The sequence below is a fragment of the Pseudophryne corroboree genome, chromosome 4 (assembly GCF_028390025.1).
Source record: "Pseudophryne corroboree isolate aPseCor3 chromosome 4, aPseCor3.hap2, whole genome shotgun sequence".
Classification (NCBI taxonomy): domain Eukaryota; kingdom Metazoa; phylum Chordata; class Amphibia; order Anura; family Myobatrachidae; genus Pseudophryne; species Pseudophryne corroboree.
The window spans coordinates 412,617,398-412,639,491 of record NC_086447.1 but is presented as its reverse complement, the minus strand read 5'-3'; the positions used below and the strand labels follow the sequence as shown (position 1 = coordinate 412,639,491).

Genomic DNA, 22,094 nt, shown 5'->3' with positions numbered 1-22,094 from the left:
TGAAACAACCGACTACATTAGGTGGCGTGAATTTACCGTGCCCAGAGGACTACTCTCTAGCCGCTAACTATAGGTATGCCCTTGACTGGGTGAGAGGTTCCTCTGGCTATGCTAATACATTTCTAGAACACCATATGCTACCCCAAGGTACTTTATCTACCATATTACACTTTCCAGACCCCTCCACACTGACGTCCATCCGTACGAATCCCTTACTGCTCGCTCCGTACAAAGCATGGCGACACCTTCGAAAACGCATGGGACTGACACCTACCTACTCCTTATTCCAACCACTTCTCCATAACCCAGACTTTCAAGGCGGGAACGCCGATGCAATAATCAAGACCTGGTATTCTCAAGGCTTACGATTCGTGTATCAATTCTTGAATATCACCTGTACAGAAATGCTCACCCTGTCTCAATTAAAACAAAAATTTCCAAACCTGCATATACCACTATTTGCATATTTTCAAATCCGCAGCTTTGCAACACAATTGATAACACGCCTACGGCCAGCAGATTATGCCTTTCCCCTAGACGTCCAACTACGCTTAAATCCTCACTCTTCCTTTCCAACATCCTTTATCTATGCACACACCAGACGTCAGATAGATTTAGATAGTCAAACCACAGGCCTAGCTAAATGGTCGATCACCTTCCCAGACGCCCCTTTACAGACCATAATACAATGGCACTTATTACTTAATAAATATTTGGTGTCTTCCTCCTATGCAGAAATGCATTTAAAAATTTTACACAGGGCATACTATACTCCCCGTCTCAGATACCTCACGGGCATCTCTGATAACTCCCATTGCTTCAAGTGTTCCTCACCTGATGCAGACATCATTCATTGCCTTTGGTCATGCCCTATAATACAACTATTCTGGAAAGAAGTCTGTAACTACATTACAGCGACTTTAAATATTCCTCTCACGCCCACTTTGCGCTGGGCCTTCTGGAATCAATATGACCCTGATGGCTGTTCAATATCTCCAGGTAATAAATTATTACTAGCGCGGATAGCGGCAGCTTCAAAAAAGACCATACTGTCTCAGTGGATACACAAAACCCCTATACCCATAACTCTCCTACTTCCTAGACTGACACATCTGTACCAAATGGACTGGATAGAATGCTCTCTTAGAGTGGAATCCAATTCCCCCAAATTCTTTACAATATGGCTACCCTATGTTGTAACTCTGCCACAATCAATTCGTGATGGCATGCGTAAAGTAGTTAAATTTACTACTTGGTACAATGCAGAGGTTCTCACGAGGGGATCACCGCCCTTCTAACCTTAACCTTAACTTTATTATTTTAAGAACACCCTCTTTGCTTAGCTTAATTATACTGTTAATGACACCGTGAGACGACAATTCCCTGCTACATGTTATGTAATATCCATGATATCCTTTTCACGTTATTCTCTAATCATTATATGTGATTGCTGTGGTACAGATGTAATGTTGTGCATTCCTACGTATCATTAACTTTGATATTGTCATAGATAAGGATGTTGTTAAACAGTTATCATGTAACATGTGAAATGTGTGTGTTACACCTATAATTTTTTTCTCCGAATAAACCTATTTAAAAAAAATAAAAAAATAAAAAGCTTGCAGAAATAAACCCGTTATTAAATACTCTTGCAACTGGGTTGCTATATAATGCCTTAATAGAGTTGAAGATTTGCCCTTTATATCCAAATTTCTTGAGTGTCTCAAATAGGCAATTCCAAAGTAGGCAGTAGAATGCCTTTTCGTTGTCTAACGATACTAAGAGTCATTCTTTACCTGTTTTATGTGCTTGCTCTACTATATTAAAGACCCTGTGGGTGTTATCTGATGCTTGCTGTATGCTTACAAAACCCACTTGATCCTGGATGATTGATAACAGGTGTAGGTTTATTCTATTTGCAATAAGTTTTGCATAGATTGTAATATCTGTATTTAGAAGAGCAATTGGGGTAAAGTGGAATAGTGTTGATTTCTTCCCTTCCTTCGGGTGGTAATTATTCTTGCCTCCAGCAGCTCCTATGGAAGTGAACTTTGTTCGGTGAATGTATTAAAAAGAGCTGTAAGGGGGGACACTAAAGTTTCCAAAAAAATGTTATAGAATACATTTGTATAGCCATCAGGGCTTGGAGCTTAACCATTTGGCAAAGACTTAATTACCTCTAAGACTTCAGTTTCAGTCCAGGGGGCATTGAGCTTCCTAAGGTCCTTCTAGGGAGGCCAATCCCGGGCCGTTTTTTCAATCCCGGGATTGAAAAACGGTCAATCCCGGGATTGCAGTAGGGATCATTGAAGGTTGTAGGGAGCAGCGCTGGAGGGACGGTGTAGGCAGTGGTGCAGGAGGAAGGGAGGGTGTAGGTAGCGGTGCGGGACTCGGGAGGGAGGGTGTAGGTAGCGGTGCGGGACTCGGGGGGGGGGGGGTGTAGGTAGCGGTGCGGGAGGGTGTAGGTAGCGACGCGGGAGGGAGGGTTGGTAGCAGCGCGGGAGGGAGGGTTGGTAGCAGCGCGGGAGGACTGCACGGAGGGAGGGTGTGTTAGTAAGTAATACTACTTACTATTAGGCGGGCAGCAACCATGGACATTGAACGCGGCGGCATTTCAAATGAAGCGCCACCCGGCAGCCAACCAGAGCTGGCGGACCGGCAGCCAATCAGGGAAGCGGCCGCAGCAGTGGCTCCTGATTAGCTGCCGCTGCAGCGGCAGCTTCCTTCATTGGCTGCCGGTCCGCCAGCTCTGATTGGCTGGCGGCCGGTGCTACATTTGAAGTGCAGCCGCGTTCAGCTTGTCCATGGCTGCCGCCCGCCTAATATTAGTAAGTAGTATTACTTACACCCACCCTCCCGCACATGTGCAATGTAATCCCGTGAATCCTGGGATTGGAGGCTCCAATCCCGGGATTCAAATCCCGGCATTTTTGGGTCCAAATCCCGGGATCTCACTGATGCCGATCCCAGGATTGGCCTCCCTAGGGCCTGCTCTTCAAGATAAGGAAGGTCAAGATCCCGCAAGAATTGCTGTATAGTCTCTTTGTCTAAATGTAAATAATATAATGATTTATAATATTTAGCAAAGTACTCCGTGATGGCCTGTGGATTGATAATTTTAGTACCATTTCCAGAGATCAGGAAGGGGATATTATTACGTGCATTTTGTTTCCTCAATTTTTGTGCTAAAAATGTACCTGGTTTATTGCCTAAATTATAAAATTTATGTTATATATGGATAAGTGAGGATTTCATATGAGTCATGAATAATTTATGTAATTGATTTCGAATAGCGGTAAATTCTCTAGTAAGGCTTACGCGTAGGGTTAGCCCTATGTAGAGATTCCACCTTTGTTAATTGTAATTCTTCTTGTTGTGCAATATGCTGGTTTCGTAACCGTACCCCTAGTTGGATTGTTAATCCTCCAAGGACAGCTTTCATGGCACACCAGTATGTAATATATGTTGTTTCTTGTGGATGGTTAATATTTTGGTAAAGATCTAACCCTTCTTTAATAGCATTCAAGGACTCTGGTGAGGTCAATAGGTGCTCTGGAAAGCGCCACGGTCTCGGTTGGGTTTTAGAATTAGAACACTGCCAGGTCCATGAAGTTGCTGCATGGTCCGACCAAACAATCAGGATTATACTTAGGCTAATTGCGGACTATAATGACCATTTATCTATCAGAATTAGATCTATATGTAAATATGTCAAGTGTACATGAGAAAAAAAAAAAAGTCTAATCTTTAGTAGATGGGAATTTCACCCTCCATAAATCATACAGATCATATTCTGATAGTAACATAGTATTTGAGGTTGAATAGAGGCAAATTGCCCATCGTGTTCAACCTGTTTTAAGTTGTGATGATTCTACATACTTGCTAAATAATGTTTAATGACTAGTTAGCTACTATAACTCATGTTACCCCGGATTAACCACGTTGATATTTTAAGTATTATAACCTTGGATAGCTTTTTCATTCAGAAATGTATCCATTCCTTTTTTAAACCCAATTACAGAGTCCGCCATTACCACCTTCCCTGGCAGGGAATTCCACATCCTGATTGCCCTAACAGTGAAGAACCCTTTCCTCCGTGAACTTTCTCTCCTCCAGTCGCAGCGAGTGCCCACGTGTCCTAAACTATGTTCTTTTAATAAATAATTCCTCTGATAACTCTTTGTAGTGCCCCTTTACATATTTGAAGATATTAATAATATCTCCTCTTAGGCGTCTCTTTTCTAGTGTATACATATTCAGCCTAGTAAGTCTTTCCTTATAGTCCAGTCCTTCTAGGCCTTTAATCAATTTAGTAGCTCGCCTTTGAACACTTTTGAGTTCACGGATGTCTTTTTTATACAATGGTGCCCAAAACTGTACACAATATTCCAGGTGCGGACGTACCAATGCCTTATACAGCGGCATGATTACATCTGAGTCCCTTGTCTCAATTCCCCTTTTTATGCACGCTAGCACCTTACTTGCCTTCTTTACTGCGTTTTGACATTGTGTACGGTTATTAAGCCTATTACCAATGAAAACCCCCAAATCTTTTTCCAACTCTGTTTCCCCTAGGCATTCCCCATTTAATATGTAGGATGCAAGTTTGTTTTTAGTCCCAAAATGCATAACCTTGCATTTGTCTGTATTGAACCTCATTTTCCATTTAGACGCCCAGAGTTCAAGTTTAGATAGATCATTCTGTAATTCCACATCCAATTCTGAATTAATTACCTTACACAGTTTGGTATCATCTGCAAAGATTGACACTGTGCTTTCCAGGCCTATTTCTAGGTCATTGATAAATATGTTGAACAGTAGTGGTCCGAGTTTGGACCCTTGTGGTATTCCGCTGACTACTGGGGACCAGGTTGAGGACTTCCCGTTGACCACTACTCGCTGTACCCCGCTATCCAACCAGCTGCTTATCCATGTTCAAATAGTTTTTCCTAGGCCAATTTCCTTTAATTTGATCATCAGTCTCCTATCAGGAACTGTATCGAAGGCTTTTGCAAAATCTAAGAAGACCACATCCACTGCTTTTCCTTGATCAAGATTATTGCTCACTTCCTCGTAGAAGCTAATTAAGTTAGTCTGACATGACCTGTCCCTCACAAACCCATGCTGGTTCTTGCTAATAATTGCACAATTTTTTCGACGTAGCCAACTTTTGGTTATTATCTCCTATGGTGCTATTTGATGTTCTGTCCATGTTTGGATTTGGGACTAAGTTAAAATCTCCCATTATTATTACATGACCTTTATGTACTTTATGGATCAGTTTGAGCGTCTTGCTTAGAAACTTGATTTGTTGTTTGTTAGGTGCATACAAAGAAACTATTGTACATGCCTTTTCCTCAAGATCTCCCATTAAGATCAAGTATCTACCCTCTTTTTCAGATATTTCATTCTTTAATTTAAACGAGACAGAATTATGAAACAAAAGAGCTATACCATGAGTTTTGTTAGGGCCACTTGCAAAATATGCCGTGCTATACCTAGCATTTTTTCATTATTGGTGGAGCTTTTGCAGGGAAGTGGGTTTCTTGAATGGCAACTATTTTAGCCTTAAGGCGATGGAAAGTATCTAGTGCAAGCCTGCATTTATTCGGGGTGTTAAGGCCATGTATTAGTACTGTACTGTGACTACTGTACAGTATATCACAGTACTTTTAATGTCCTACAGTATAAAATGTGATACTGTACACTTGTGCCTCAGAGTTGTGGTTAAATAAAAATGATTATAAAATAAGTTAACGTACAATACAATAACTTCTTCTCTGATATTACATTGTACCAGTATTGCTACCAGTGTACATTGCTAGTGTGTTTTGTGTCATACAGAAATAGCCTTCATGTACACACTGCTTATTTTTGTATTTATTTTTTTATCAGTATTTTTCTGTCCTACTGTATGACATACAACCTGTATGTGCAACAGGTGATGTAATTTGATACTAGGACGGACCCAATATAAGGTGCAGCTTTACAATTTCTTCAGCATTTCTTAGTTTTAAGTAATGGTGCCCATACACTTCTGAGATAATCGGTGCTAACCTTTGATTCCGACCGCATCTGAGAGAGAAATCGAAGGATTGTATGCACATTTTAGGTACCTTTCAACGCGATGCGCGGGCACGCCGGTCGAATCTCACGTCTCAAGATAGTATGTGCTGCACTTAATATTTATCGAATCGCAGTGCGATCGCATGTGTTTTTAAAAACACATGCTATATAATCGCACTGTGATGTGCGCTGGGCACCCGCCAGGAGCGGATGGAGGCCGCTCCTACTCGGCGGTGACGTGCCCATCACGTGATTACCATGCGATCTATCGCATGATCGCATGGTAATCACTTTGGCAGTTCAGGTGCGATTTCATTGCACCTGAACTGCCGGTGCGATGACCCGCAATGTCGCGTCACCGGGCATCTCACAAGTGTATGGGCACCATTAGAACATCTGTGAGCTTCCTGTTCCCATCAATAAAAAGGTGAAGTGCGAGAGTATTGCAGAAGATCCAAAATGTTGATGTAACTCAGAAGAACAACCAGAAAAGCTGATTTTCAAGAGCAGTTTTACATTTCTATTTCCACTTCAGTAGAGCAGTCATATAATCATTAAAACTTCTCTGCCACCTGGTGGTTGAATACAATTATACAACAAGCTCACTGTATTCACCTCTTTCCAGGGCACTTAGTTATTCTTATTCAAAAGGCTTGCTTCCCTGCATTGAACAGTTATCAATCTCATGCCCTACCAATTACTATTGATCATGTAAACCTCTGCAGCACCATATATCTACTACTTATAGATAACTGTGTAACAAGTGTGCGCATTGTTCACACCATGAATGTGTCTTCCTTTATGGCCATCTCTACGTAATCTTTATTCTACCATTTTGTTATCTATACTCTTCTATAATTAGTTTAATGCATAGCCTGAAAAAATAGCAACTTCTATCTGAAATTTCTATTAATGTTTTCTGCTGTCGCATCCCCAGCCAGAAATGGGTCCATCAAAAATTACTATTATGTTGGAGCAGTTGTGCAAGAGAAGGGACTTTGCTTATTTATTTATTTATTTATTACCAGTTATTTATATAGCGCACACATATTCCGCAGCGCTTTACAGAGAATATTTGCCCATTCACATCAGTCCCTGCCCCAGTGGAGCTTACAATCTATATTCCCTATCCAGTGCCGTAACAAGACATTTTAGTGCTGTGCGCAAGAAACAGCACCGGCGCCCCCCCCACCACCAATACACAAAACAGGGTAAGTGTGCGCCACGGGCACGCTGATAAAATATAGGGGCGTGTCTTCATGAGAAAGGGGTATGTCCACAGAGCTCCCTTTTACACATTAAGGCAGGCAGAGCTCGCTTTTACACATCACGGCAGGCAGAGCTCCCTTTTACACATTACAGCAGGTAGAGTACTCTTTAATACAGTACAGCACGTAGAGCTCCCTTTTACACATTACGGCAGGTAGAGTCCCCCTTTTTACACATTTTGCCAGAAGAGTTTCCCTTTTTACACATTACTGAAGGCAGTCCCCTTTCTACACATAACAGAAGGCAGATTCCACCTTTTTTCCAAATTAGGCAGGCAGAATCCCTTTTTTTTTTTTTTTTTTTTTTTTACACATTACAGAAGCAGAGTCCCCCTTTTTACACATTAGGCAGGCTGAGTCCCCCTTTTTACACATTATGGCAGCAGAGGCACCCTTTTTACACATTGCAGCAGCAGAGTGGCACACTGGAGGAGAGCTAGGGAGAAAGCAGGTGAGAGGAACGCGGGGGAGGGGTAGGGAGAGAGCAGGTGAGAAGAATGCAGGGGGAGGGCTAGGGAGAGAGCAGGTGAGAGGTATGCGGGGGGAGGGCTATGGAGAGAGCAGGTGAGAGGAATGTCAGGTGCCAAAAGGCTGTGTGGGCGCGCATGATCTGACATCACGCCTGGCGTTGAGGAGCGCAGCCGAGGGGAGAAAGGATTGGTGAAGGACATGCTCAGCCATATCCCCCAAGATCAGCTGCTGCCGGGTTATAGTCCTCATCCTCCAGGCTCCACACAGAGTCCACGTAGTAACGCTGGTGAGCGGTGCAGCCCAGTCTGGGGCGGGGAAGGAGAAGGGGTATGTAGAGCACACATGCTCCTCGGCAGCGCTGCAGTTACCTAGCGGCGATAGCGGGCAGTAGTGTGGTGTGGATCAGAGCTGGATTAAGACTTCGGGGGTCCCGGGGGACTTAAGACAGGGGGGCCCTCAGGTCTAAAATTAAAACCATAATACAAATGTCTATATAAACAGTATATTATATATACATATATTTGTACAGAAATACATGCGCAAATAAATACATACATACATACATACACTCACATATATACTTTGTATATGGGCACAACTTGCTGGCAAAAACTCACACAGTGGAAGAAGAGCTTGAAGTTCTCTTCTGACGAGCTGTGGCTGTGTGCACGTTAGTAGTAATCAGTGCTTTCCCTGACTGGCGAGTGACAGCTCAGCTGTCCAATGGTGTGTGCAGCAGCAACCTGCAGCTCCATGATTGGCTGGAGCGCAGGCTGCAGCTGCACACACCATTGGACAGCTGAGCTGTCACTCGGCAGACAGCCTAGGAAAGCTTTGCGGCGCTGGCGGCTAGCAGTCACTCAGTGCGGTATCAGAGGGGAGCACGGTGCTGCCGCTGCAGATCGGATCAGTAACACAGATCCGATCTGTGGCTGGTGGCCCTTTCAGATTGGGGATGCCCGGGGTACTTAACCCTGGAACTCCCCCTTAATCTAGCCGTGGCCCGGCGGGTGCCTGCGGAGGTTTTTCCGCCTCACAGCGCATTGCGCTGTGTGCAATGCCCCTCTAGCCCATAGCTGGTTACGGCACTGTCCCTATCACATGTACACGAACACACGAACACACATTCACACTAGGGTTAATATTGTTGGGAGCCAATTAACCTGCCAGTATATTTTTTGGATTGTGGGAAGAAACCGGAGAACCCGGAGGAAACCTACGCAAGTACGGGGAGAATATACAAACTCTGCACAGGTAGAGCCATGGTGGGAATCGAACCCATGATCTCAGTGCTGTGAGGCAGTAATGCTAACCATTACACCATCTGTACTGCCTTTGCTTAACATATTCTGTTATTAACTTATTGTTGTTGTGGGTAGAATACTAATTTGCACTTTCACGTAACTAATTCTCAAATTGCTCTCCTATAATTTTGCTACTTCATTATTTCCAAGTATTCAATTGAAAAAGTTTCTTTGGTGCAGGTCCTACCAAACTGAAGTATCGATAGCACTTGGTTGAGATAAGCTTCAGGTTTATTGAAGATTCATAAACCCAGTGCTATACTGTAGTATTTGTGTGGCACATGGCTAAAGATAGGCATAAACTTGTATGTATTACAAAATACAGATATATATTAGGGCTGGGCAAGTTAACGCGTTAATATCATGTTAACACATTAACTAATTAACGGCGACAATTATTTTAACGCCGACAATCATCCTCTCACAGCACGTCCACCCAGGGGCGTCGGAACTGGGTGGGCAAGGGGGCAGCTCGCCTCCCCCCAAACAGAGAGGCGCCGATCATGTATAGGAGGAGCAGAGGTGTGATGTGTGGTCAGGTGAAAGACCGCACATTACATCCTCCACTCCGTGCAGTCAGTGAATGTAGTCGCAGCAGGGTGCATGTTGCGCCCCTCCTACTCCCTGCTGGTCCCGGCTGCCAGCCTCACCTCTACGCGTCAGCTCCTGTGCTTCCGTCCTCTACACTGCACAGCGTCACGTGTGCACCGGGAGCCAATCAGGATTCCTGTTGCGCTCCGCTATTGCCCATCGGTTCCGTGCTGCGGCCGCCCGGCACCCGCCTCTGGATACAGCCCCTTCCCTCCTGATGAGCCTGCAGACAGCAGCAAGGTGGCGCGGGACGGGGATGTCATACATCCCATGCAGCACACCGTGTCAGCGGATCTCTCCATCACTGTTATACACAGGAACTCAGTACTGAGCTGCGGGGCAGGCGAGTGTGGGGGAGCTGCCAGTGACAGCAATGAGTAGGAGGACAGCAGCTCCCTTCTTGCTCTCCTGTTTGCTGTCATCTGTTTGTGCAGTGCTGGACAGGAGAGTCACAGGAAATGTTAAGCTACAGGAGTATGCATCCAGTTATGTGAAATAGAGGAGCATGAATTAGCACAATCTCATTTTAGCTAGTTTTATTTTAGCTGTACTGATGACTCCATGCAATCTCATTGACCTCCCCCTTCTCTCCATGCTTCTCTCTCCCCTCTCTGCCCCCCCCCTCTCTCTCCTCTCTGTGCCTCTCTCTCTCTCTCATCTCTGTGCCCCCTCTCTCCTCCCTGTGCCTCTCTTTATCTCCTCTCTCCCCTCTGTGCCCTCCTCTCTCTCTGTGCCTCGCTCGTTCTCTCCGCTCTGCCCCCTCTTTCTCTCCTTTCTATGCTTCTCTAACATTTCTCTCCACTCTGTGCCTCTTTCTTTCTCTATCTCCTCTCTGCCCCCCCCTCTCTCCTTTCTATGCCTCTTTGCTGATCCAGTTTTGCACATAACAATGCGATTAATCGTGATTAATTTGAGAAAATCTTGCGATTAGAAATTTTAATCGTTGCCCACCACTAATAAATTATATATAATTTATTATTATATAATTTTTTTTTTATTTCTTTTTGAAAGATGAGATCTCCCCAGGGAGCTGATGTCGTACTTTGGTATGTACAAGTTTTGTATAATAAAATAATCTTAAAAAAAGAGATTGTTTATTTTTTTAAAAAGCAATACATAAAACCGTTTACAATTTGCCCAGAATAACAATAAACAATGTTTGTACAGACAATAGTTGTGTTGGTAATTCAAACATCAAAATGATCTTCTTTGTAGAGATGTCAGAGAACAATGTGCTAACCCAACACGTGTCGTCCTACAGACTTCATCAGGGGTGTATTAATCAAAGAATCACAATATGGACATACATCTTATTGTGTCTTCAAAAAGGCAATTTAACAATGCTTAAAATAGTATCGGACCAAATTTCACCATATGGGGTATCAATTTAAATTGAATTGGAAGTAACCCTTTTCACTGATTATCCACTGGGTATAACCTTTTTGAAATTTAGAGTAATTCTGAATCAATTTAATTCAATTAAGCCCATAAGATGGCAAATCACTGGATATCTTCCAGATGTCAATTTAGACAAAGTGGACCACTGTAATAGTACCAATTAGATTACATCAAGCCCATAAAGTGACTGATCACCGTGTGTTGTCCCAGTGTTTATTTGAACAGGGCAAATCACCGCAACAGTTCAGATTCAATTAAATAAAGCCAATTGAAGCAGCTAATCACTGGATATCGTCCAGGTATCAAATTTGAACAAGGCAAACCACTGCAATTGTGCCTCTCCACAGAAAGTGACACTCCTAGCTGCTGCAAAACAGCAAAATATTGCAGATAATACAATCTAGCTAAGATTGTATTATCTGCAATATTTTGCTGTTTTGCAGCAGCTAGGAGTGTCACTTTCTGTGGAGATCTTAGCTAGACTTGTAAAGATTTTTTTATAGATATACAGCAAAAACATACTTACACAATTCTGGTACAAAGAACATCAGAGAGTTGATGGAGTTTTCAAAAGTATTTTTTGTAAACAACACATATGGGTGAAAATAGCTGTTAATGCGCAGTAAACAGCACTCTAATCAATTATGTAACACCAAACCTGGACTAAGAAATAGTAAAGAGAAAGAGAGGAAGAAAAGAGTTTAGGATACAAAGAGAGACCATTTTTGGGGAACGGTTACAGTTTAGATGAAACAGTAGCCCACCCTAAATCATGCCCTGGACTTTTATGTAATTTGGTGCCACAGGAACCATGTTGTGCTTTAAAAAACCTTCCATACCTGTTCCTGCATGGATGGAGGTAAGCAGCTGTCTATGTATAAGCCCCATTTCTTATCAGAATCAGCTTTATTGGCCAGGTGTACTCACATGCACTAGTAATTTTTTGTGGTACAATGCATTGCCAAGCAGCAACATGAAGGGGGAATACATAGCATAAGAAGGGGAAGAACGTAGCATGTATTACAAACATTACACGTATGAGTTCATACTGCACATTGCAACTGTATGATAGACTCGACATATTATACATGTAGAAACGAAGGCTGCTTGGCAAAGCAGCACAGAGGCAGCCATCAGCGGCGCCATCTTGAACTCAAATAATGCACATAATACAGAAGATTTAAGTAATACATCAAAAGATAAACCACACAGACATAAGAGAAAACCTTGAGCATGCAGAAAGCATAATGCATGATTGGTGTAAGCATTATGGGTAATAACCTCCAAGGGTTGTGTATTTCACCCTCACCAGGTACCAGGTGTGGCAGCCATCTTGGGCACACTGCGTAGAATTACCCAGGGTGGAATAGTCCACCCCTAGAAGAGATAACACAAAATGGGGGTGGTATTCATGTGACCGCCGGTCAGCTGACCGGCAGCGTGGCGAGCCCGCAAGGGGCTTGCTGCACTCGCCCCTCCCCGCTGGGATCCCGGCGTCAGTAAGCTGACCGGCGGTCAGGAGACCGCTGGTCAGCCATACTATACCCCAAAATGGGTAGATTGCAGAGTCCTAAAGTTCAGAGTAAGGTTCCAACAAAACCATCCCATCCACAAGCGCACCAGATAAGGCAGCCACGTTGGGCGCACTACGAAGGTTACACAGTGGGAGATGAGCCATACAAGGGCCAAATGCATATATGAGAGAACTGACATGTGTGTAGTAGTATGCTATACCCTGCATGGAAAGATCCAAATGAAGCACACCCTGCACACAGAGGAAACATCCGAGGCATCCATGTGGGGCGCACTGCATAGGTTGCTGCTGGCAGGGTGTGTAATCAATGGAGGTAAACATTACAGGAATAGCACACAGTGGGGTAGAAGTATTCTGTAAGAAGAAACAGAAGAGAAAAAACACATTTCTTGGAATACTGTACTAACATTATTTTGCGCAAATTATAAATGTCCTGGTCTCATGAGACCAGTGTGGGTGGGTGTGAGAATGTGGGGAGCACACTAATATCCAATGGAAATGACCCAGAGAAGTCTGGTCCTGATGCGCACACCCCTCAGTTCCCTGCTCAGCTTGAGGGGTTTTCCCGGGGGGCAGTCATGATGTTCTTGGACAGAGGAGTAGTAGACATTGGTCCTGGTGTTCTCATGGCAGTGGTGAGGAAAGGCCACATAATGGTCCTGAGTTGCTGTGTATGGGGAAATAGTTTAACTCCGGTTCGAACTTCATCCTTAAAATACATCCTTAACAAATGCATACTTCACAAATGCGTGCAGGACAATTCCTCACTGCAGGCCTTGATGATATTGCTCTTAAATACTGCACACTATCAATTGGCAGGGGGGAGGGGGGGGGGGGGGGAGGTGTGCAATCATAAGTTCAGCTAATGAACAGGGGATTTTGCATTGAAGACAGATCACAGACATTTGCAGACAAACTTTCTTGGGGTGTGAAAAGTGTAGCCAAAGAGAGATGATAGACTCAGATATACAAGCAGGAGGATGGTATTTTTATAGAGAACACTAAAGATCACCACTGGCACAGAGTCACCAGAGCCTACTGCAGAAGGCCACCAGAATCACTCGACTGTCGAATAGGCAGTGTCATAGTCCGAAAGGTCCACAGGGGTGCATGTAAGACCTGGATCTGCATCAGGGGAATATATTAGGTGAGCTCTAATGATGGGGCAGATGTATAGGAGCTGGTCGTGCCAGAGAACGAGGGGAAAATAATGAGAGCCAGTGTAGCCAGGACTCCTTTATGGTTAAATTCCATCTTTTTTTCAATACGAAAAATAGCCATTCGGCGTTCATGATATAATACTTCCAACGGGGCTACTTTCCATTCACCCAAGGTATGGACTGTCGGGATGATCCAGTGTATCAGGATCACTTGTTTAGCCATAGTCATGTGACATGGTAGCCGCAGGAGCCTTACATTTAGAGCATAAACCTGTTTCCATTACAGCTTGGCAAACCTCCCGAAGCGCAGTGTCCGGCGGGTGGTCGAAAGGCTGGGGGTCACGGCGCACGCTGTCTATACAGCAGTGCTGGTTGCTATGCAGTGACTGAGACTGGGGACACGGCACATGCTCTCTATGCAGATAGCAGCGCCATGTCTGGTGCCTGGGAGCGCCGGAGGCTGGGGGCAGCACAGCAGCTTCCAGATTGCTGGGCTTGCCCCCAGCGTGACGCTCCGGAGCACCGTTCTGCAGGGTTTCCGGGCGCTTGGAGATGACATCATTTCTAAGTGCCAGCCCACAAGACACTGCACCGATCCGGGAATAGCTGCGGTATAAATGGGGGGAGTCCCGGGTCTGACCAAGCTTTTTTTATTTCTTATTTTTTTTGTGTTTTGATTTGTTGGATATTAAGAGAAAATTCGCAGGAAGGAGTCTTGTTACCTTTTTGTAAAGTAAATGTGTTGCAATGCAGCAACCTCAATAACTGAGGTTTGGCATCCATAAATAAGGAACCATTAACAAGAACAACACTTAAATGTTTATTCAACTTCAGTTTTAAAGGAAGTAAATTGATACTTTTATTTGTGCCATGTGCAAAACTGAATACTCTCTGTACTTCATGGATACGATTTCCTACTAAAAACATGTTTTCTTTCTGTACAGGGGGAACTAAAGTTGTAGACTTTGTTTCCTTAAATAACAATTGATTCATAAATTCAGAATTTTGTTATACCATCCCCCTTCCACAATAAATTGCTAAACTTGAAATCAGGGAAAATTATCTCCCTAACCTCTCTAATCCTATGAAATTCCTTGATAGTATAGCATTCACTAGAAAAGCGCTCATCTATGACAAACTTCAAGATATTCACCTCAAGGTAAAGAGCAGATATTACAGATGGGTCCTCCGTTATCTTGACTGTTTCTGTGCCTAGACGGACGTTTAGTCACGCTAAGGCGATAGCTTAGCTTGCTGAGTTTAATCACGGACAGGCGCGTTGAGGCGATACTAGATACTCAACACGCATTACACATCTCCACCACTGGGTGGCTAATGCTCCACTAATCCAGTACGTTAGATCGTATAGTGGTGGATTGATCTACAGCTCTGGCAAATGGTCAGTGACGACTAATGTTAATAGATGGTGACCAGTGGTCAGACGGTGAGAGTTCTCAAAATATATAAACAGTTTATACAGACACAAACGAACATGTTAAAACACTTGTGTATGCAGACGCAAGATTGTGTATGCAGACGCAACTAATTGTGTAAAAGGAAGTATGTACAATGCATAAACACAGTGCTTTAGAAATACATGTATGAGCGTCCGAGTCCCCTAAGGCATAAACCAACACCAATGGGGAGGGGTTGCTCTTTGCAGTACTTTTACACATGAAATTGTGAATCTCTCATGAAGCATCCTGGGCTAGCGATGAAGGCTCCGACCTCCCACGCTGAGAGTCCCGGGTTCAAGTCCTTAAGTGCCAACTTTTTTTTTTTTTTTTTTTTTTTATGTGTTCCCGTGACATTCACTTTAATATTATTTTTTCTTTGTAATACATTCAATGGAAGGGTGCACACAGGTTTCACATAATCAGAGTAAATCTGCAGGAGCAATTCTTTACGCTAAATACAAATGCACAGAGGTAATGAGTATAAATTAGTGTATTCTGACGCAACTAACTGAGCAACACAGTACTGTAGATCACTGGCGTTTGTGTATTGCACATGACCTGAACTCCCTCCCTGTCTACTGCATGACCTGTGCAGGCTCCCAGGGGGTAAGGGCGATGGGTGGTTGGGGGAGGTGGTGGAAAATACCGTGCTTTTGAAATACAAGTATGAGCGTCAGAGTCCTCTAAGGCATAAACCAACACCAATGGGAATGAAGTGCCAACCTTTTTTTTTTTTTTAATGTGTTCGTGACATTCACTTTAATATTATTTTTTTTCTTTGTAATACATTCAATGGAAGGGTGCACACAGGTTTCACATAAATCAGAGTAAATCTGCAGGAGTGATTCTTTACACTAAATGCAAATACACAGCGGTAAGGAGTATAAATTAGTGTATTCTGACGCAACTAACTGAGCAACACAGTACTGTAGATAGTCTGCATTTGTGTATTGCAAATGACCTGAACTCTCTCCCTGTCTACTGCATGACCTGTTCAGGCTCCCAGGGAGGGGGGGGGGGGGGGGGGGAGGGGGCGGGTTTATTTTAAGAAACACTTTATTTACACCATGGACGTGGGACAAAATCAGTAGGAACATGTAACACACATACAGGTTGAGTATCCCTTATCCAAAATGCTTGGGACCAGAGGTATTTTGGATATGGGATTTTTCCGTATTTTGGAATAATTGCATACCATAATGAGATATCATGGCGATGGGACTTAAATCTAAGCACAGAATGCATTTATGTTTCATATACACCTTATACACACAGCCTGAAGGTAATTTTAGCCAATATTTTTTATAACTTTGTGCATTAAACAAAGTGTGTCTACATTCACACAATTCATTTATGTTTCATATACACCTTATACACACAGCCTGCAGGTCATTTAATACAATATTTTTAATAACTTTGTGTATTAAACAAAGTTTGTGTACATTGAGCCATCAAAAAACAAAGGTTTAATTATCTCACTCTCACTCAAAAAAAGTCCGTATTTCGGAATATTCCGTATTTCGGAATATTTGGATATGGGATACTCAACCTGTATTGTAATAAGAGATAGATATATCTCTATATCTCTATATATATCTACCTACATATACAGCATCAGCCGGCACTCCCATAATTGTTTTCAGCGTGCTCAGGTGCCAGAGACAAAAAAATACATGTAACTCCAACCAAAAACGGCACTCAGAGACAGTATTGCAAAAAAAGACTATTATTCCAAAAGTCAACATTTCGAGGCTCAAAGCCCCATCGTCAGGACAAAACAGCAACAGTACACACATAAATGTTACACTTACCCTCCTAAATACCCAAATGCCGCTGACGCCGCTATCCTCCTCGTCCGCACCTCCGGACCCGCTTCCGCATACGTCAATGCACATCCACCTCCATTTCCGTCCGTCGCCTAGGGAACACCCTCATGCGTTCCACCTGACTCCAGACTGCGTTTCAAGAGGCAGGAAGAGACACATGCTGATACCACGGGGGCGGAGGGGCTGCAGACAAGATAGAAACAGTGGAGACCTTTAAAAGGCATCAATACCAACAAATATACATACAATATGTGCAAATGGCTTAAATAAAAAAGAAAAAACAAAACACATATACAAACATGTAGGAGCGGCACCATAACATGTAGAAATTATAACTACATACTCAAATACCTAAACTACAACAGCATATTCCAATTAATTTTTTCATTTAGACCCCCCCGGAGCACAAGTACCCAATCTCAAAATCCACTCGGTTTCTGTGGTTAAAAGGGATTTAGCCCTATCACCCCCCCGCAGGCTGAGGGGTACATGGTCTATCATGAAGTACCGGAGAGACTCAAGAGTATGACCAGCATCCTTAAAGTGTTTCGCAACCGGCTGGTCAATAGGTTTGCCTTCTAAAATGAGCTTAATGGCTGATCTATGAGCAGCCATCCTTTCTGAAAATTTGCGAATTGTCTGGCCCACATACATTAACCCGCATGGGCAGGTAATGATATAAACTACATGTGATGAAGAGCAGGTTAATACAAATCTAATATCATAGATCTTATCACAGTGGGGGTGTTTAAACGATTTACAATTTAACGTGAATTTACATGTGACACACCCACTGCAACGATAGCATCCTGGTGGTTTGTAATAGACATTAGGGGATCTGGGGTTATTCATCCCCGTGATATCGGTTCTCATAATCCTATCCTTGATGTTCCTCCCACGACGGAAGGACATTAGCGGAGTGGTATGGTGAAAGATTTTAAGATCAGGGTCAGAGGACACAATGGGCCAAAGAGCCTTCGTGGCTCTGCTAATCCCTGCACTAGAAGAAGTAAACTCACTGGGAAACGGGATCCTATTCTTAAGATGTTTAGTAGTGGGTTCTAGCAAGGACTGTTGGGACATGCCTAGTATTTCCTCTTTCTGTGCATTAAGAAGGTTCAAGTCATAACCACGGGCAGCAAAATTCAATATAAGCACATCTAACTCCTCTGGAATACCAGAGGGATCAGAAGAGATACGGGCTATCCTCATCATTTGAGACCGTGGGAGCCCTTTCTTAAAGGGGCTCAGGGTGGTGACTGGATGCTAGTAAAAGAGTATTCCGGTCAGTGGGTTTATGAAAAACCCGAGTAGACAAACGGCCATTTTCAAGATGAATATTCACATCAAGGAAATGAACGTCAGTAAAACTACACGTATAAGTGAATTTAATTGAGGACCCCGACCCATTGATCCCACTTCTAAGCTCAACCAAAGCATTGTGTCCCCCACCCCATAACAGAAATAGGTCGTCTATGAAACGACAGTAAAGTATGACATTCTTACTGATCTCAGAATTGGAGGAAAAAAAAATGTGTGTTCCTGCTCAAAGATATTGGCGTACAATGGGGCCACAGGGGACCCCATCGCACAGCCGCGTAGCTGTAAAAAAAAAAAGGAGCCATCAAACAAAAAATAATTAAGGTTAAGGATCAACTCAAGTAGGGACAAAAATAAATCATGATCAAACAATGTACTCGGATGTTCAGCCTCCAGAAAGTTTCTCATAGCAGCAAGACCCTCAGAATGAGGGATAGATGTATAAAGGCTGCATACATCGAGACAACATAATACAGTTCCATTAGGAATATCCGGTACAGATTGTAACTTCTTTAGGAAAGACGTTGTATCCTTCAAAAAGGAGTCCCGATGTAGAAGCAGCGGTTGCAGGATGGAGTCTAGTAGCTGAGCAACAGATCTGTATAAGGAATCAGGGGCCGAAATGATTGGGTGTCCCGGGGGTTTATGTGGATCCTTATGTAGTTTAGGAAGCGTGTAAAGTAATGGAACCCTAGGATGTTTAACTTTGAGTGCTTTATGAATTTTATCTGGGAGTTTGCCGGCCAGTTTAGCTGAATTCAATATCCCTTCAAGCTCTTTCTGAAAAGGAATCGATCGTGGGGTCTGCAGGCAATTTACGATATACTTCCATATCAGCCAGCTGGGCATAGATCTCCTCTCTGTAGAACTGTAGATCTAGAACAACAATTGCCCCGCCTTTGTCGGCAGGCCTAATTACAATATCATCGTAGGACGCCAAAGCTGTTAAGGCCTTAGTTTCATCCTTGGAGAGATTGAACTTAATTTTGGCAGGAGCAGCTGAAAATTTAATAATACAATCGTCCAATAGCCGATGAAAAGACTTAAGAGACGCATTCATAGAGACTGGATCAAAAGATGATCTGGATGAGCGTTTCAGGAAATTTGAAAAAAAAAATAGAGGTTTCAGGTGTATTCTGAAAGAATTCTTTGAGCCTCAATTTACGTGAAAAGGAATGGATGTCCTTAGTCCAGCTGAAATCATGGAGATTGGTAGGGACAAAGCTCAGGCCTTTGCTCAACACCGCCACTTCAGCCGGCTCTAGTTTCTGCTGAGATAAATTGAAAATTAGCGATGCTGTTTCTGTGTTACGGCCCGAACCCCTTTGGTTCTGGCCACCCCTGCGGGTGGCAGAGAGGTTCTAGGTTTTGCAGCGGCCCAGGTGCCTTCCCCTAAAGGGGCTTCCTTAGTGCCTGAGCCGTCCTCTCCTTCCGATGCAGCGAATTCACTGTCAGAGCTAGAGCGTGGTCCATACCGGTCCTTAGCAGCATTACTTTTATGCCAAGGTCTCCTAGCTCTGGGGAACCTCAATTGAGCTTTCGCAGGTTCACCCCCTGACAGCCACCTGTATACCTGATAGTCCTCAGTCAGCATCAGCCATTTTTTTTTATTTTGCTTGAATTTTAATAAATCCTTTTTATATTGTTGGCATTGGGATTCAAGCTTCCTGATCCAGTCCTGAGATGTATCATCCTCAAGTTTCTGTTAAGACTCAGATTCAAATGATGTAATTTTCGACCGTGTAGAGATTAGTTCTTTATTAGCCTCATCAATGACCAAGATCATCAGGTCAAAGGCACATTTATTTAAGAACGCAATCCACTTGCGTACAAAGTCCGGGTTATTACGACCTGTGGTGGGGACATTTCTTACCCGAAATCCCCTTGGCATTTTATGTTCCCTGAAATATTCTGAAAGGGAACTTCCATGCAGCATATAGTCAATTTCCCTGCGCTTGAGCCTCCAGATCCGGTGAATGTTTCAGCATTATCAGTCATAGCATCATCTGGACTGGATTCTTTACAGAGAATAAGATCTATTTCCGCTTGCGAAAAACTGAAAGTTTCCCCCATGTCAGTAATTCTGGAGCTCCGGCACCCCGGTCTCCTGGTAGCACCTCCATGCTCTGGACACTACGCTGACAGACACAGCAAACCTTCTTGCCACAGCTCGCATTGATGTGCCATCCTGGATGAGCTGCACTACCTGAGCCACTTGTGTGGGTTGTAGGGAGGTCATTCAGGCACGTGGAGGCCACACACTCTACTGAGTCTCATTTTGACTTGTTTTAAAGGACATTACACCAAAGTCGGATCAGCCTGTAGTGTGTTTTTCCACTTTAATTTTGAGGGTGACTCCAAATCCAGACCTCTATGGGTTAATAAATTTGATTTCCATTGATAATTTGTGTGATTTTGTTGTCAGCACATTCAACTATGTAAAGAACAAAGTATTTAATAAGAATATTTCATTCAGATCTAGGATGTGTTATTTTAGTGTCCCCTTTATTTTTTTGAGCAGTGTATTTATAAGGTTATTACAGATGAAATCTTATAGCATCATGACATACCTCATGTGTCAAACACAAACGTGAAATACAGATACAGATAAGCTGTCCATACAGATTCACACAGGAAAAAACCTAAGGGTCAATTAGATAATAACCAATGATTTTAAGTATGGTAGCAGTACTGAACTACAAGCTGTATCACCTGTCCTCTGTGATAGTTTAAAAAATTGTGATATCATTTGTTGCTCACATGCTAACAGGCTTATAGTGAATCCTATATATACTGATTAGAACTCATAAATGAGGCACAATGTGTGTTCAAAAATCACCCTTAAATGTCACTTTTTTTTTGTACATAACACTTGACACCATAAAAAGTCTGAATTAGAGACTGAGAGGTTAAAACATTAAAGGATTAAGTGCCTATCAGTCTGACCAAAAAAATATACATATCATAGATTAAATGAAGCCCTCTTCTAAAAGGTATAAAGCAAATCCTTACTTTCCAAACAGACAGCCAGTGGTACTCCAGTGTCCTTGCAATGGACCATGGGAGCTAAATTCAAACTTTTATAGGGGAAGTCATCTGACATCATTTCCCCAATTAAACTAATGTGCATAAGGCCTGTGTCAATCTCCTCCACACACCAGCCAATCAATCAATTAACTGATCAATAAACATGTGAAACTGAATTAGTATCGGAGTCATTTTTGCTGCAGTGAAATATATAAACCATAAATGATCTGTGTGCTACTAGTGCAGTAATAATATAGTGTACGCCTGAATAGTTCAGAGTGACTTAGTACCCAACTGCTGGGAGTGATAAAATACGGGTCAAAGACCTTACAAACAACTACATGCAACCATGAGCTAATTGGCCAAACTTCTTACCTAATCTAATTAAATTGTGAACGAGCGTTTCTCTGCTCGTCATTAGTGCCACAATCCCTGCTATAAGAGTTACCCGGGGAACCTTCCCCGTCCGTCCGCGTCATGTGACCCAGTCACGTGGTGCGGAAGTGGAGCGGCTTGCGCTTCAGCGCCATGACAACCGGCGCTGCGCGAAGCCGCCTATGTACTTCCTTAATGGAAGTAATCACCTGTTGTTAATGGGCCAATAAATTTTTTTTTTTTTGTATTATTTTTAGTTTTTGTCTTTTTATTTTGGGACACGGGCGCATACGGACA

General features: G+C 43.1%; 1 long non-coding RNA gene across 1 annotated transcript in view; it reads right to left on the bottom strand.

The window, feature by feature from the left end:
• The window catches only part of LOC134911464 (uncharacterized), a 93,897-nt gene extending 72,458 nt beyond the window's left edge, over positions 1 to 21,439 (bottom strand). The window contains exons 1-2 of the long non-coding RNA XR_010176596.1: positions 21,408 to 21,439; positions 17,061 to 17,258 (exon numbers count right to left, since the gene is read on the bottom strand). This is a non-coding gene — a long non-coding RNA (uncharacterized LOC134911464). The remainder of the gene's footprint in view (positions 1 to 17,060; positions 17,259 to 21,407) is intronic.
• Between the last annotated feature and the right edge of the window lie 655 nt (positions 21,440 to 22,094).